This window comes from Chiloscyllium plagiosum, chromosome 4, assembly GCF_004010195.1.
Source record: "Chiloscyllium plagiosum isolate BGI_BamShark_2017 chromosome 4, ASM401019v2, whole genome shotgun sequence".
Taxonomy (NCBI): Eukaryota; Metazoa; Chordata; class Chondrichthyes; order Orectolobiformes; family Hemiscylliidae; genus Chiloscyllium; species Chiloscyllium plagiosum.
This window is the reverse complement of record NC_057713.1, coordinates 28,384,874-28,401,752: the sequence shown is the minus strand read 5'-3', so window position 1 is coordinate 28,401,752 and position 16,879 is coordinate 28,384,874. Positions and strand designations below refer to the sequence as shown.

The 16,879-nt window shown below is 37.0% G+C and overlaps 1 long non-coding RNA gene across 4 annotated transcripts in view; it reads right to left on the bottom strand.

Annotated features, from left to right (window-relative positions):
- LOC122548907 overlaps positions 1-16,879 on the bottom strand; it is a 48,710-nt gene that overhangs the window by 7,609 nt on the left and 24,222 nt on the right. For all 4 annotated transcript variants that reach the window (XR_006311363.1, XR_006311365.1, XR_006311364.1 and 1 more), the window contains one exon: positions 10,858-10,913. This is a non-coding gene — a long non-coding RNA (uncharacterized LOC122548907). The remainder of the gene's footprint in view (positions 1-10,857; positions 10,914-16,879) is intronic.

Genomic DNA, 16,879 nt, shown 5'->3' with positions numbered 1-16,879 from the left:
TTCTTACTTCCACTTTGTCTGCTCTCAAAAATAGTGCTACTTGCTGGCACATAGAATACAGAAGCCCTTCAATAGCTAACTCTAGTTTTTAAAACAGGTAAAAAAAATCATGTCGTAGAAGATTATTGACTATGATGGGATTAAGAGAAAAAAGATTCTCAATGTCAAGCAGAAGGACAACATGAAAAGTCATTCAGCCCATGCCAGTTCTCTGAATAAATCTGTGCTGCTCAATTCCTATTGTCCAAGGAGTTTATTTTCCTGTCAGTAGATAATTGGGATTTAGGATCTGACCAATTTCTCCTATCCTCTCTCCAACCCCACTAGTCACCAGATCTAAAGCCTCCATGGCCAATTCTATCATGCTAGCTCACGCAGAGACCAATTAAATTAGTATAAATCATTGTTAAATCTGGGGGCCATTCTGGTCTGTACGGCTCAGTAACACGTAAAAATTTAATGTCATCAAAATGGTATTTTCACTAGGATATAAAGGTACCATTTTCTTAAAAAGCATATAACTGATATTAAAATTAACCTTCAGCTTTCAGGAAATAACCTTTTTGAAGTGATGTTTTGAAGACGTGAAAAATATTTCAGCTTATTTTTACTTCCAGATATCACACTGGTTCCAAAGTAATGTCAGTTCTGCACATTAGAAGACCTCGTCAGGACATGCTGGTGAACTCGAGAGAATGGAGTTACTCTCTCACTATCAAATTCAACTGTGTTATTCTGTTTTGCATAAAGCAATGCAATTCTTGTTGAAATGATCAGATAATATAAGCAGTGCACTTCAATTAAAAGCCAAGCAAGTTAGCACTTGTTCCAATCAAATCATTCTTGGGAACATGTGAGACACTGAGCCTTGCTATTTTGCAAAAGCTTCTCTGTCCAAGTAGCAAAACACCTTTTGTTTTTCCTGTTAATTCATTGTAGCTGGCTGGTTTTAAATTTTTATGAATAAAGCTTTTTTTTAAACATATAATAGCTCCATATAAAGGCTAACAATAAAAAAATTGAGGATTAATAACCACATTTGAAATTGACTATACTTCAGATAGAGTCCTAGAGTCAGTCATACAGCACAGAAACAGATCCATCGGTCTAACTTGCCCATGCTGACCAAGTTTCCCATAGTGAGGCATGACAGAAAAAAATTCCTTAATAGTAAAATATTTTCAGCCCAATGATACCCAAATAGCCCAAATATTATGAATTCAGGAACTCTTGTCCATACAGCTCAATATTTTCTAAATACTTCCCTCAACTTCTCCAGATCCATGTAAATTAGAAAAAATCAACCAAACATCCTTCACAAATCTTCTCCAAAGGCATTCTTCATTTTGGAGAGTTGCTGTTCTACGCCAGTTAGAGTAAACAACCTTCTCTCAGCCTCTTTCTCATTACAGCTGAGTGTAGGATGTTTACAGTGCCTGGAGCTCAGTTATACATGGTCAAGCTCTCACTGGTACTGAAATGGACAGGAACTAGAACATTAACTTTTTGTGAGCAGAAGTGATTAGTTTCTTTAATAAACATACAAAGCCACTCATGATTGTAAAGCTCGCCTGATTTACATGTGCCATCTATATAGTCTAAAGAAAAGACACATACCATAGATGCTGGGAACCTTAAATTAGAAAATACTTGAAATATTCAGGTCTGCTACACTGGTGCAGGCAGAAACAGTTTCTTTTTAGTAAAATTCAAACTTAAGTGTTAATTTTGTGGTGTTGCATGGAGGGCTTCTTGCCGCAAGCTCTACTGATTGTTTCACACAATTTTCTACACCTTGCCTCATTTTGTATGCACCGTGTTTCTATGATGCCTCACTCGTACTATTGTGCACTCTGCAATGGTGAAAGTACTTACCACTGATAAGGAGTCTCTGGGATTACTGGCACCGATGACATATTTAAAGCTCAGCTGTCTACCCAGCCAAGCACTGCAAACCAGGTGTATATCACAGGGGAATGAGAAAAACAACTTGAGGATACATAGGCTGCAGGGTCACCAAGTGGAACATGAAATGCTGTTTTTCCAGATTACGCTGATGCCTTCGTAACTCAATATCGAACTCAATAATATTAGGGCTTGAGCACCTTCTCCAATCCTTTACCCCAATGTCCACACAACAGGCTTTGACATCATATGGGCTACTACCACAACCATTCCATTGTCAGCTACCAATGGGCCCAATTAGCAGCTATTGATTCTCCTAGGCTGACTTTTACCCTTTTGTCTGTTCAACTGTTGTTCTCTTGCTCTGGGCTCCACCTTTCATTTACTCCTGCCCAGTCTCCAGCTTCAGCATATATACATTCCTTTCTTATCGACAATTAGTTCTGAAGAAGGGTCACTGGATGTGAAACATTAACTCTCTTTTCGCTCCACAGATGCTGCCAGACCTGCTGAGTTTTACCAGCAGTTTGTATTCCACACAGTTGTATTTCACTTACAGGGTACTATAATTAAAGATATCACTCTGCACTGTAAAAAATGCATGATTAACGCAATTGTCCCTTGAAAGACCGCATTACTAAAAATGTTTAAAAAAAACTCCATCCATACCACAATGTTTTCAGCCATTTCTCTTTTACATTTATAACTTCTGTATGGATAGAAGGCAATGCAGATCACACATTTAGAAAAATCAGTGGACTTGAAATGAGAACTCTGATTTCTCTCCACAGATACTGTCAGATCTACTGAGTTTCTCCAGAAATTTCTGTTCTTCTTTGGGTCTGATCTCCAGCATCTGCATTTCTTTACCTTACTAGACAAGGCTATCTAGTAGATGCACACAATGTGTTTGCCATACAAGATGCTGGCACTTGATACTGGTGATAAATTGATGTAGCATAGTACATACCACAACACATTCATAACCTTCACTGACTATGGCTAACAATACTGTCACCTAACTTTGTGTCTGTGCTAACATGCAAGGCAAGACAGGATGGCGAGCCTGTAGTTCTAATTTAGGCAGCAAAATGCAAAAAAGGCACAGATACTGTGAGCATCGAAATGCAAAGTGAGTGAAAGTTAAGATAGCTGATAAGGGGTTGTCTCAACTGACCTTTGGCTATGAAGACTATCTTTACATTAAATTGCAGGGAGTCAGAAAGGTGAGAGTATCTGCACACTTCACCTGGTTGCCTAACCTCATAACCCCGACTCCCCCAGACAAACAATGGGTAGGAGCATTAAATCTCACCCCTTATCGATTTCCTTCTCAAAATCAGAGTCATACAGCTTGGAAACAGACCCTTCAATCCAACTTGCCCTTGCTCTACAGTTACTGTTAGATAAAGTATTTTTGGCATTTCCTTTTTTATGTAATACATTTAAAAGATCCTTTACAGATAAAGGACACATTTCATGGATTATTACTTGAGGTCTTTGGATTATCAGTTTATAATATCAGCATGCTACAGTACCTGTGAACTATTTATCACAAGTAATTAAGACGACGACATTGCAGCATTATTTAGAAAAGAGATAGATAAGTAATATTGAAAGAATAAATATAGAAGAATGCAGACAAAGTAAATAAACAGGGTTACAGGAGATAATTAGGCACGAAGATCAGTACTAGCAAATTCAAATCAGCAGAGAAACATCTTGTGTTTGGTTCTACCATTTTCTCAGACAGCACCAGTTCCTAGAGCAATCACAATAATGGTAATAATATGCATTAAAAAAATCTGTGTGTTGCAAAATGCTACACCATGGATGACCATTTAGCCATCATAACTGTGGCAGCTGTTTGGTACAGCTATCCAAGTTGTCCCCAATTCCCCATTGTCTTCTTAGCACTGTATTCCCTTCTAAATGTTAATCCAATGTACTTTTCAAATTTACTTTTAAATTTGTTCCCATCTACCTTTAAGACAGTGGATGATCAGGAATGATGACAACTTGTTGTATTTAAAAACATGCCTCTGGTTCATTTGCCATGACCTAATTGAGTCCTTGGTTTCCAGCCTTCCGTTTCTGGAAAGGTTTCTCCTCAGCTTTGCCATCAAGATGAAACCCTTTGTTTTCTTGACTCTGAAGGACTTTAGCTTTTTAAAAATTTCTTTTTATTTGTTCATAGAATATGAATGTTGCTGGCTAGGCCAGCATTCCTGCACATTCCTAACTGTCAGAATGGCATCAACCACTTTGTTGTGGATCTGGAGTTGCATGTAGGTCAGACCAGGCAAGGGTGGCAGATTTCCTTTCCCAAAGAATATTAGTGAACCAGGTGAGCTTTTATGACAAACAGTGGTTACTTGATCACCAATAGATTTTTTTTTAGAAACATTATTCCAGATTTTTATCAAATTCAAATTTAACATCGTGATAGGATTCCAACCCATCTCCTCAGGGGTTCTGGATTACTATTCTGGAGTCATTACTTCCAAGTCACCACCTCCCCTAGCTTCTGGAAATTCTGGAACTACTTCCCTTTAAAATTGATTTTGACTCTTATTCTTCCTAGCAAATACATTACTTCACACTCAAGACCATAAGACGACAAGTAGGAATTTGGCCCAACCAGATCATGGCAGATCAGATAATCATCAACTTCACTTTTTCATATTATCCCATAAACCTGGATTCCTTTAACGATTAGAAATCTGTCTACTATAATTCACTGCAAAATTTAATTTGGCATGTCATCCCATTTCACCAGATTAAGATTTCCTGAAGTCAGTTACTACCCTCCTCATTGTCTATGAACTACTTAGTTCCAAATTTTGTACAAACTTTGAAATTATGCCTTGCATATACAAGTCCTGAGCAGAAGTCCCCAAACCAACTTCTATAAACACCTCTGCACATATCTCTCCAGACTGAATAATGACTATTCAGCGCTATTCTCTGCTTTCTGACCATACACTCGTTTTGCGTCCACACACGGTCATTGTCTTTTTAATCCCAAGGGCTTTAATTTTACAATTAGTTATCTGTCAAATGCCTTTTGAAAGTCCCCATAAATAAAATCAACTGCATTACCCTAATTAATCTCTCAGGGACTTCAAACCTCTAACAAATCTGGTTGGATTTCATGGTCCATACTTTTCTAAATGCCAATTCATTTTACATATTATCCTCTCAAAGATTTTCCTTTAATAACAGTAGGTTGATTTGGCCTATCACTAGATTTAGGTTCCATCCATTTTTAAAGCAGGGTTATAATATTGGCAATCCTCCAGTCCTCTGAAATTACTCCCAAATCCAAAGAAAATTGTAAGATTGTGGCTAGAACTTCTACAATGTCTACCTTTACTTTTCTCAGTAATCAAGGATGCAGCCCATCAGGATAAGATGGCTTTTCAATTTTGAAAATACATGAATTTTTAAAGTGATCTCTTCTTTATTCTCATCATAGCTAGTATGACCTTTCCTTATCCCTACACTGATGCCATCTTATTCTCTTTTGGTGACAGATGCAAAGCATCAACTTAAAATATACCTTCTACATATGCATTATTTACTTTTTGATCATAAATAAACTCTCTCTTCAGCTTAGAGAATATTTTAAATCCATTTTTACATATTATTAAATCCACGTGTTCAGTCATGTTATGAAACATTTATGGGAGGTAGGTTTTGAACCTGCATCTTCAGGCCCAGAGGTAGGGGTACCTTTATAACCCCTGTTCTCAGTTTTGCTTATTTCCTTTTAAAACTCTGTACTTTATATATTCAGTTGGGGCTCTTTAGTCTATTCTGAACTTTAACATTTTCATAAGTTTACTTTGTCTCTTATTGTTACCTCATTCATCTTCCAGGGAGGCCTGAGCAAACATTCATGTCCATTCACTCAACTGGAACTGCATCTACTCTGAAACAGTCATTGTTCAATTACAAGTTTATCCAGCAACTTATTCCAACATACCTGAACCAGATAATTTATTAATCATTGATGTTAACTCTCTGATAGAGAAGAATTTTAGCTTAATTTTACTTTTTTTCATTTTCATTAACTATTACAATCCTAATATGAATATTTTTCCTCAAAATTCTTCCACCAAAACATGACATTTACTCCACTTCATTTTCCAGAATCAGCACTGCTTCCATCCATCATGATCCAGAATATTCTCTTGTAAATCTTTCAGTAATTCCTCCCTTTTTGTCCTTTCCATTGACTTTAAGTCAATACTAGGATATTTGAGGTCTCCTTTTATTCTTAGTCTAAAGTCTTATAAAATTCTTTAATTTGATTCCTCTATCATCTTCCCATTATTCAGTTGTCTATAATAATTACACAATAGTACAATAGCTCGTCTATTGTTCTTTAATTCATATCAAATAAATTCAATAATATTACTCCCTTCAATCAAATCTTTTTTCAATATTGTAACCCATTCTTTTATCCTCTCTCTCTCTCTCTCTCCAATTTCCCCAGAGTATCATATTGCAAGTATTAGGTTCCCAATCTTACCACCTTTGAATAAACCATTAGTTATTATTTCAGAAACTGCAACGCAGTTCTGTTTCTCCATCAAAAATGAACTTTAAAACAATGCTCATGTTAAACTCATCAATTTCAAGACATAGAAAGGCACATTTGAAGGGTACTCACGACTGAATCGTTACCATGTTGGGATTGAAAGGATACACCATTCAGCTGACAGCTGTGTTTAAATTTAAAACTGTTGCAGCTTGGATGAGTACCAAACACTTTCCTGCCTGACAATGATATCATGGAAAAATGAACAACTGAATCCAAAATCAAGAGAGGCACAATACTATCTAATACAAAAGTTATGAAGCTTGCAACCAATCTCTATCGCAACCTCACATCAAATGAGCAACCAGTTGAAAATCGAACAGGTGGGGAAAACAGTAGTGATAATTTCTGAAATCCACCTGACTGAACTAGAAGAACATGGAACAGACAGCAAGCCAAATCTTTGATTCTTGGGTGTTCTTACTGCCATTCTGTTCTTGTCAATGTTGCAAGGATGATTAGTAGTTACTTAACCATTGAAGGCAATAGTTGAACACTTTATTGCATAAAGGTCACCTCAATTCAGTCCAGACGAGATAAATTTCAAAATCTGTCAGCTTAGCTTCCTCACCAGTTAGGCCAAAACATCAGAAATCTTCTAACATTTTATTTTAGATTATATGAAAAGAATTGAGAATGTATCCTGAAGTAACTTTTTAAAGGTAGTTATTAATTATGTACAAGTGAGTTAAAAATTAAAAAAGGAGAAGATCAAGCAACTCCAACCATTTTGAAGAATCTGTTTAGATGTAGCCGGTGGTCGCAAACATCTGACTGAAAGCTGGAGAGACATTTACAGCTTCCAGTCGGGGATGTTTACAGCAACAGACCACAACTGCATTTTGACCAGAGATCCAACATGAAAATGTATTGTCACCAATATTTCTGTAAAGCAGAACAATAATGTATGCAATATTTATGCTGTACCTGTTTGAACAACATTCTGCTGTACAATTATTAACGTGTCTCCTTGGTGTCAGATTTGGTCAGTTGCCACCATGATATTCAATATGACAACTCTGATGTAGCTTGATGACACTGTTGGTCAATCATTACTGAGTGTCAAATTGCCAAGTTAAATTTGTACTGTTTTCTCTTTTGTCAGTTCAGAAGTGTCATCATCCACTTGAAAGGTTAATTTTCTCTACAAAGATTTTTTCTACAGCCTGAGCTGTTGAGTATTTCCAACGTATGCTTTTATTTTAATCTTGTCACCAGAGGAGTATTTGCTAAAAGTAGGTTGCATTATATCATTTCAGAAAAGAGAATCAGAGCACAAAACAGTGTCAGACACAAAGGTACTAAAATATGCAACATTAGCTGTGGGTAACACATTAACATATGAGTTAGGAGTAAGCTTGAGATGGTATTAACCAAAATCATGGCTGATCATTTGCTCCAAATTCCATACTTTCATCTATTACCGATAACCTGTGATGCTCTTGACCAACAAGAATCTATTTACCTCCACTTTAATATTCAATGACTCTACCTTTACTGCCTTCAGAGGTAGAGTACTAAAGTCAGACAACCATAAAAGATAGTCCTCTCATCTGTGTCCTGAAAGTGTGCTTTAAATTTTTTTTTTGAAAAGTGCCACAAGTTATGGACTCACCCACAAAGGAGACATGTTTTCCAAATCCATCTTATCACGTCCATTCAGTGTCTTATAAACTTCAGTCAACTCAACCCTTACTCTTCTATATGTCCATGTAAACAAGGGCAGCCGGTCCAATTTTTTCTCCAAGACATGTTCATTTTGGGTATCAATCTAGTAAACCTCCTCTAAATCATATTCACAGCCTTGCTTAAATAAGGAGACCAAACCTCCACCAGTATGAGAGCCATGGTCTCATTGATTTCCTGCATAACAGGAGCTTGAATACTAACTTTTATGTTCAATGGATGGCATTCCATTAACTTTCACAATTAGTTGGTGCGCCTACATATTAAATTTTTACACCTTATGCATTAGAACAACTAGATCCCTTTGCACTCAAAAAAATCTGCAATTGCTCATGAATTTGCTATTGAACCTTAAGTTTCTTCTACAATATGTAAAAATCCAATTTTTTTAAAAAAGTAATATTTGCACTTCTCATCCACACGCTACAAAAATCAAAAAAAATGCCCACTTATTCTTAGTTTGTAGGCAACACAGAAGAATATCACTAAATGAGGCAAATGGGAGTCATGGAGAACACAAAAAAGTCCTAACAATGCATGGCAGCTAATCAGTCTAACTTATTTTATTTAACTTCCATTCTGTAACCTAACATTATGATTAAGAATCACACTTTGTAAAATCTCTTTTGGTCTTTGAGAAAGTACAGGTTCAACCTATAAATTCAAGTACCTAACTAGCTTCCAGAAAGAGAGAGAAAAAAAGTAAAATTATCAATTTAAAATTGATTTTTCTTTTCTTATGGAGTCAGAGACCTCCAGCACAGAAAAGTACCCTTTGGCCCAAACTGGTCCATGCCAACCAAAATGTCCATTCACGCTAACACCATTTCCCTGCACTCAGCCCATATTCTTTACTATCCACGTATTTGTCCAAATGCCTTTTAAATGTTGTTAATGTACCTGCACCAACCACTTCTGCTGGTGGCTCATTCCATATGCACACCACTCTCTATGTAAAAAGGTTGACCCTCAGGTTCCCTTTTATTCTTTCCCCTGTAACCTTAAACTGATTCCTGTGGTCCTTGATTCTCCGACCCTGGGAAAAAGACTGAATGCATTCACCCAACCATGCCTCTCGATCTTATAAGGTCCCCCTCTCAGTTGCCTACACTCTAAAGAAAAAAAGCCCTTGCTTGTCCAACCTTTTCCTATAATTCATACCATTAAGCCCAGGCAATATCTTTGTAAATTTCTTCGGCACTCTTTCCAGTTTAATAACATTCTTTCTATAACAAAGTGACCAAAACTGAACAGAATTCTCCAAGTGCAGCCTCACCAGTGTATAACTGCAACATAAGTTCCCAACTTCGATACTCAATGCCCTGACTGATGAAGGCCAGTGAGCGAAAAGCTGCCTTCATTGTCCGGTCTACCTGTGTCTCCACTTTCAGAGAACTCCAAGATCCCCCTGTTCCACTAGATTCCTTAAGCTCCAGCCATTCACCATGAAACTCCTACTTTGATTTGACTTTCCAAAATGCAAGACCTCACACTTATCTATATTAAACTCCATTTGCCATATTGCATCTCACTTCCTCAGCTGGTTAAGATCCTGCTGCAATTTCTGACTGTCCACAATACCATCTATTTTAGTGTCATCAGCAGACTTGCCTTTTACAACATGCCTTGTACATTCTTATCCAAATCATTAATATAGATAAACAAACAGTAATGGGCCCAGCACTGACCTCTGAGGCACTACACTAGTCACAGGCCTCCAGCATTGTTACACTATTACCCTCCACTTCCTACCATCAAGCCAATTTTGTATCCGATGTGCCAGCTTGCCCTGTATTCCATGCAATCTAAACATTCCAGAACAGTCTACCATGTGGAACCTAAGAGTGATAGAGATGTAAAACTCAGATGTACAGCTCCTTTGGTTCAACTCGTCCAAGCTGACCAGATATCTTAAATTAATCTAGTTCCTTTTGCCACCATTTGGCCCATATCCCTCTAATGCCTTCTTATTCATACATCCATCCAGATGCCTTTTAGATGTTGTAATTGTACCAGCCTCCACCACTTCCTCTGGCAGCTCATTGCATACATGCACCACTCTGCGCGAAAATGGTGCCCCTTAGGTCCCTTTTAAATCTTTCCCTTCTCACCTTAAACCTTTGCACTCTAGTTTTAGACTCCCCTATCTAGGGGAGAAGACTTCGTCCATTTACCATACCCATGCCTCTCATGGTTTTATAAACCCCAATAAGGTCATCCCTCAGCCTCCAATGATCCAGGGAAAATAGCCCCAGCCTATTCAGCCTCTCCCTATAGCTCAAACTCTCTAACACTGGCAACATCTTTGTAAATCTTTTGTTCAGGAACTTATAATTATCAAGAAAACATAAGGGACTGATTTCCATACAAGCAGAACAAGCATTCTTGGTGCACCTGCACATCATATGTTTTTCAGGTCTAAATAAGCAGGCCACAAAATCAATTTTACATTCATACAGCAAAAAGTCCTAGCTCTCTAAACCCACCATGGTAACAAACACTATTTATGTTAGAATTTAATCTTCAAACTCAATTTTATTCTAAAACTGGTGGTGTTGAAAGCAGCATGGACATGGTTCAAAAATAAAACCAGTTATTCAGCCATAAAATCTACTTGCATATTAAATGAGTTATAACTTATCCTGTTATTTGCTACTTACCATTTTTAACCAAACCAGAAGATTATACTCATTATTCAGCATCAATTCAAAATTCTCTGAAAAGAAGAACAATTTTCAGTGAATGGCTGTAATGAGGCAGTTTTGTTAATATGCAAAACAGTAATATATTGAGAGTTTTTGTTCTGATTATTGTACTGTGGTAAAGACAAAAACTAGATTCAAATCATGAGGAGAACATACAAACTTTTAATCTATTAGAACAAATAACATAGCTGAGCTAAATTTTTTTTCTGGAGTTGCAGTAAAATAAATTCAGTGTGCAAACCTCAATTTAAAATAAGTTGTCTTTGTTTCATTTCTCTATCCTCCAATCTACTCATTCAAAAATTACATGCGTTTTTAATCCCTCTCCATGTTTTAATTTTCTCCATGATCTGTAAATGTTTAATTCTAACCCAAATCGCTCCCCATTACCTCAATTAATGTTCTGTTTTAACCTCTTTCACCTCTATTAGTTGAATATTTCATGCTCATGATTATGAAGCTTATCTATATCCTTTAGCAAAAGCAAAATCACCTCAATCATTGGTTGTCAACATAATTACTGAATTACCAAGCATTCAAAATGACTGTTTCTCTGGCTACAAGTGTTGCCAGGTCTGCTAAGCATTTCTAGCATTTTCAGTTTTTACTGTATGTAGAGAAGCATTGTTCCTTGAAATACAGTCAGACAATCTCTGGAAGCTTTTGCTTATCACTTCTAAGTCAGCCAATCCTGAAGCATATGGGTGATCAATAGTCATGCAAAACTACCATGCAAATACCAATTCTAAATTGAGAAGAGATGATTTATATCCATGACTCCAAGATACAACTTACACTCAACTTGTTAATAAAATTGAATAAATAAATCATGTAGAATACAACAGATATGCAACAGAAAAAAAATCTCAAAGTTGCTGCTCCTTACCTTCAAGCTTCCTTAAGAAGTTTTAAGAAGATTTGGCATCAACACCTCCCTTCCTCTATTTTCCAAAATTTACATAACATTAAAAAAGTCTATTTTTCCCCACTGTCAAAGGCCAAATATATTTTTACTCTGCGGCCAACTTTACACTTGCAAATAGATATAGAATTGAAACATCAAAAATTAAGTCATTGTACTACCTTCCCCTATAACTAAAAAAAAGACATTTTATGCAAACAATGAGGAAATTGCTTAAGTAAAAAATGCATCTACACTTGCAGAAAAAAAATCATTTCTTAAAAAATTGTTCCTGGTTCCTCTAGAAATTATAGGAAACTATATCATTTTGTTCTCAAATGCATTGATTTTAAGACAATTTTAAGACAACATAAAAATGGTGAGAAAGAAAAACACCAGCCACCAACTTACTCAGACAGCAACTTGGAAAGGAAAAAAAATCAGCTTCTAACTGCAATTAAATGAATCCGGAAGTTAAACATTTTCCTGTAGTTATTTGTGATTATCTCCTTTTCTGGCCTTTAATTGCTATCCCAATTTATCACCACAAATTGTTCATACCACAAGACCTGGCATAATCAGCTACATAGCATAATATTATTGTTTGAAAAGCAAAAAGATGATGGTAGAATGGCATTGTCAATAGACTAGTAATTCAGACACTGAGGCTAATACTCTAGGGACATGGGCTCAAATCTCACCATGGCAGCTTTTGCTTGAAATAATGAAAGTGGTGAGACTTTTGAAACATTCCAGAAGCAGAAATAAATCAGGAAACAGAAGGGGGGGAGAGGGAGGAACTTGGGAAAATTACAATCACCACAGTAGTAGTAGTACCGAGCAAGTGCTTGCCCCTGTGGGTGAACCGAGTTCCTTGGTCCTGACAGGACTGCACCACAGGGCCCTAAAAGAGGTAGTTACATTGGTTTTACCTGTTAAAAAAAACCTTCATTTGGGAATGGTCCCATTAGACAGTAACAAATGTAACTAAAGGGAGGGAGATGGAAAGCAGGCAACAACAGGTCAAAGTTACAAATCACACAACACCAGGTTATAGTCCAACAGGGAACGGCTGTAATAAGGAATTTGTTAGAAGCTATCATTGAAGGAGCTATGACAGACAACTTGGATAAGTTCAAAGAATCAGGTTAAATCAACGTGGCTTTGTGAAAGGAAAACATGTTTAAACAGCTTATTGGAGTTTTTGATAATGAGTAACATGCCCTATTGATAAAGGGGCTCATACAGATATTGGATTTCCAGAAGACAGTCGACAAGATGGCACATCAAGGATCTTGTGGAAAATAAAAGCTCATGCTGTTAGAAGCAGCATGTTGACATGGATAGAAGGCTGGCAGGCTAACAATAAGCAGAAAGTAGGTGCAAATGGTAGGTTGTCAAGAGATAATGAATGCTCTTTTCTCCCCCAATGGCACTGGGACTTCAAATGTCTAGAATTTACACGAGATTTAGATGAATGTAAATTACCAAATTTACCGATGACATGCGATAGGTAGGAAATTAAGCTGTGAAGACAACACAAGGTAGTTGTAGAAAGATAGGCTGAGGGGGTGAAGATATGGCAAATGGAATACTATCTGGGAAAGTAAGAAGTTGTCCACTTTAGACTGAAGAATAAAAAAGCACATGATCTAAACAGTGAGAAATTTCCTGAGGTCTGAGATGCAGAGGGATCTAGATGCCCTTCTGCACAAATCCAAACATTAGCAAGTATTTAGGCTAACAACGTTATCATTTTTCAAGAGGGGCACTGCATACAAAAGTAGGATGTTATGCTTCAACTGTGCAAGACACTGGTGAGACTGCATCTGGGGTACTGTGCATTATATTAGCCACATTATTTACAGATGGATATTAATGCATAGGAGACTGTTCAGAAAGACTTTAAAATCACACAACACCAGGTTATAGTCCAACAGGTTTAATTGGAAGCACACTAGCTTTCGGAGCACCGCTCCTTCATCAGGTGATATCAACATGACTGAAGCCATGGTGGCTAAGCATGAAAATTTCTCTCTAGTAGGGTTCAAGGATTAGGAGGGGGTGCTATATAGATGGTTGGTACTTAAAGTTGACAAAACACGAGGACTGGAGGAGAAACACCCTAGTTTGTGAAGGAATTGAGTGCAGGGATACTGGTCATAATGTTTCATAATCTCAAGGAGAGGTTCCACAACACTGAAGAATTGCAAACATTACACTCCTGTTGCAGTGATAAGCCCAATAATTTTAAAAATGTCAGTTTAATTTCAATGGAAAAACTCAAGAAACAATTATTCAGGAAACAATTAGTAGCCTCATGGAAAAGGGTGGGTTGTTTAGGAAGAATTGGCATGGATTTCTAAGGGGAAATCATGTTTCTCAAACTTGCTAGAGTTTTCTTTGAAGTAACAAAGGTGGTCAATGAAGGTAATGTTCTTTGATGTGGTATACATGGACACAATGCTACACAACAGACTTGAGAATATTATAGCTCATGGAATAAAAGTGACAGTAGCAATGTGGATACAAAATTGCAGTTATTTATTAACTTATTTATTAATACAAAATAGAAAACAAAGAATAATACTGGATTTTCTTTGGCTAGAAGAAGGTTTGTAATGAAGTTTCCCAGGGGTTTATGTTGGGACCATTGCTTTTTCTGCTTTATATCAGTGATCTAAAACTTGGTGTTCAGGGGCAATTTCAAAGTATGCAGACGATATAAAACTTGGAAACATTGTGTGATCTGTGCAGAACTTCAACAGGACATTTGCAAAATAGTGGAGATGTTCAATGCAGTAAGGTGGTGCATTTTGGTAGGATTAAGATGGATAGACAATATAAAATAAAGGATAGGATTCTAAAGCAGGAACAGGGGTAGAAAGATCATTGATGATAACAGCATTGTTGGAGAGAACAGTTGACAAAGCATAAATAATTCTAGGCTTATAATTTAAAATACTCAGCTGGAATGTGGTGTCTAGTTCTGAGTCGCACGCTATATAGGAAGGATGTGAAATCATTGGAGTTTGTTTAGATGTTTATGAGAACGATTCCAGAGATGAGGCAGTTCCATCATGAGTTAAGATTGGAGTAGCTGTCTTCTTTGAAGAGAATGCTCAAAGGCAATTCAATAGTTTCAAAATCATGGAGGGATCTGGACAGAGTGTTCCCCCTCAGAATGAATCAAGAAGCAAAGGGTACAGTTTTGAATTGTTTTGCCAAAGAAGTAAATGAAAAAGGCGAGGGGAAAAAAAAGTATCCACACCAGCAAGACACTGGGGTGTGGAATAGCAGTACAGATAGGCTCAATTAAGACATTCAAGATGCCCTCTTGATTACTGATGAGTACTTAAATAGAAACAATGCACTAGGTTATAGAAAAAGGCAGGAGAAATTGGTACAAAGTTAAAATGCTCAGAGAACCAGCACAGACACAAAGGAATGAAAGATCTTCATCCTTAGCAGTGTGCAGTTCTGCAATACAAAGGATATGGGTATGCGGAGTTATGTTGCAAATCAGTCACAGTTTCAATAAATGCTCAATGGGCTCAATTTTCCAGGTGCTGTACTTAGAGAGGATGTTGTCCCAATGCAGCTGCTGCCCTTCCTTTGCAAGATAGTAGAAGTTGAAGGTTTGGAAAATGCTATCAAAACAGCTTTGGCAAATTGGGATTAACACTACAGTCTGACCTCAGAAACCATCTACTGAAGATAATACAACGAGATTTGCTTGGTTAAAACTTGGTCTTAAAAAAGCAACTAAGTCGTGGGGTCATATTTCTGGATGGATGGTCATTGAAACAAATAGGCTTAATTGAGTAAAAGTATGTAAATAAGTGAGAAAAGCTTAGCAGCTGAAGTTTACTTCATTATACATAGAGGATACATTTGACAAACTAATGAGCTCAACTTTGCAGGAATACAAAATTTTTCATTATACAGAATACATGTTTTTGCCTTTTGCTATTCAGTAGCCAAGTGACGACATTGTCTTCTGACACTCTAACTCAAGAAATTCTAGTCCTATCAATTAAATATGTAATTTCAGAGTATCAATCTGGAGTCCCTCTCTAGTCCTTGTGCACAAATTTGAATAGGGTATCTTAATATGGGCTCAAATCACAAACAAAAGTTCATTGCCCAGTCTCAAAGAATATTAAAACATTAATCCATGAATGCAGATATTACTAGCTGGACCAACCTTTATCACCCATTCCTAATTGCATAGAGGGCATTTTTGAGTCAACCAATTGCTGTGATCTGGAGACATATGCAGGTCAGATCAGGTAAGGAGGAAAGATTTCCTCCTCTATAGGATACGTGGGAAGCATGTGGGTTTTTATGACAATTGACCAGTGGCTACACGGCAGCCATTCAACTTTCCTTTAGTTCCAGATTTTTCTGAATTCAGATTTCACCTGCAAAGTACCAGCAAAACGCCATTTACCTTCTGTCTCTATGAATTTGTGAAATTAATTTTGTATTGCTCTCTTACATTCAATCATGAATATAAGTGCCTGAATGCAGACAATGATTGGCTATTGCAAATCTCCAAAATAAACTTAAAATTCTGTAAATTGCTTGTTAACAAACAGAAGCCTGTTAATTCAACAAATCAGTCAAATGTCAAAATTTCCCACACCGCTCTACTAGTTCTGTATATGATATTACTTAAAACAGAAAGCAATGTGTTTTGGTTGTTAAGAAAATCCTCACTTTATAAAATGATTCTTTCAAAGTGGATGGATGCCCGAGTATTGAAACTCCCAAGGGTTGACTGCAGGGAATTGGGATAGTTATGAGAGAGAACATATTCTCAGCAGCAGTTTGACTCCAAAGTCTGACGAGAAAGTGAGGTCTGCAGATGCTGGAGATCAGAGATGGAAATGTGTTGCTGGAAAAGCGCAGCAGGTCAGGCAGCATCCAGGGAACAGGAGATTCGACGTTTCGGGCACAGGCCCTTCTTCAGGAATGGTTATTTCAGCCATTTGGATGGAGACTGATGCCTTGAAATATTGCAGGCAATTATTATAAGCCAGTTTAAAAGGAGACTTTCATTACAAACTAAAG